The sequence below is a fragment of the Cornus florida genome, unplaced genomic scaffold, assembly GCF_030987335.1.
Source record: "Cornus florida cultivar Cherokee Brave unplaced genomic scaffold, ASM3098733v1 CherokeeBrave_3.0.0_Hap2_Chr11, whole genome shotgun sequence".
NCBI lineage: Eukaryota > Viridiplantae > Streptophyta > Magnoliopsida > Cornales > Cornaceae > Cornus > Cornus florida.
This window is the reverse complement of record NW_026775581.1, coordinates 38,619,006-38,619,968: the sequence shown is the minus strand read 5'-3', so window position 1 is coordinate 38,619,968 and position 963 is coordinate 38,619,006. Positions and strand designations below refer to the sequence as shown.

The window sequence follows — 963 nt, the reverse complement described above, 5'->3', positions numbered from 1 at the left end:
TAAATTTTTTCAACCTTACACATTCTAGGTGAAGACCTAGACCTAAAGGAAGAAGCATGTTGTACTGAGTTTTCACTTAGGGCCTTAAACAGTTCCCAAGCATCAGCCGGACTCTTTCGTAGAAAAGCTCCATTGCTGGAAGCATCGACTATATTTCTATAAGAATCAGTAAGACTATCATAGAAGATCTGTATTAAGTGTCATTTAGCAATATCATGGTGTGGACAGTTTCTCAGAATATTGTTATATCTCTCCCATGCATCATGGAGCTGTTCTCCCGGGATTTGGGAAAATGCCATGATTTCTCTTCTCATTTGTGTGGTTTTATCCATAGTGTAGTACTTCTTCAAGAACTCCTATTGCAACATGTCCCATGTAGATATGGAATCTGTTGGAAGGGATTGTAACCAAGTTCTTGCTTTTTCCTTGAGAGGGAATTGGAAAAGTCGCATTCTGAATGAATCATTGGTAAGAGTATTCAGCTTGGTAGTTAAACAAAATTCCAAAAACACATCCAGATGCTTTTAGGATCCTCTGTTGCATACCCATAGAAGGTAGGAAGCATTTGGATCATAGCAGGCTTGATCTCAAAATTAGTTGCATCAGCATCCGAAAAAACAAAACATGAAGGAGAAATGTATGTGGTAGGAATAAAATGGTCCCTCAATTGTGGTTGTGGAGGGATAGGTGGAACCTGTTCTCCATTCCCATTACCATTATTACCCGGTGTATTACGTTGTTCAGCCATATTATCAGAAGAACTTCCTATCGAATTTAGATGTTTCTTAAGCTTTCTTAATTGCCTAAGTGTTCTCTCTATTTCAGGATCATGCACTAAAGGTGTTGTCCGATTATGGCGAGTTAACATGCACTGGTTTCACTAATCCTAACAGTAGCAAAAATAAATTATTCTAAGCAATAGAAAATAATAAGAACTCACAAATAGGTTAAATAAACCGAAGC

At 37.7% G+C, this 963-nt stretch overlaps 1 non-coding gene across 1 annotated transcript; it reads left to right on the top strand.

The window, feature by feature from the left end:
• The first annotated feature begins 210 nt into the window (after window positions 1-210).
• Window positions 211-316, top strand: LOC132287553 (small nucleolar RNA R71). The gene has a single exon (XR_009473061.1). It is a non-coding gene; the product is annotated as a small nucleolar RNA R71 (small nucleolar RNA).
• The last annotated feature ends 647 nt before the right edge of the window (window positions 317-963 follow it).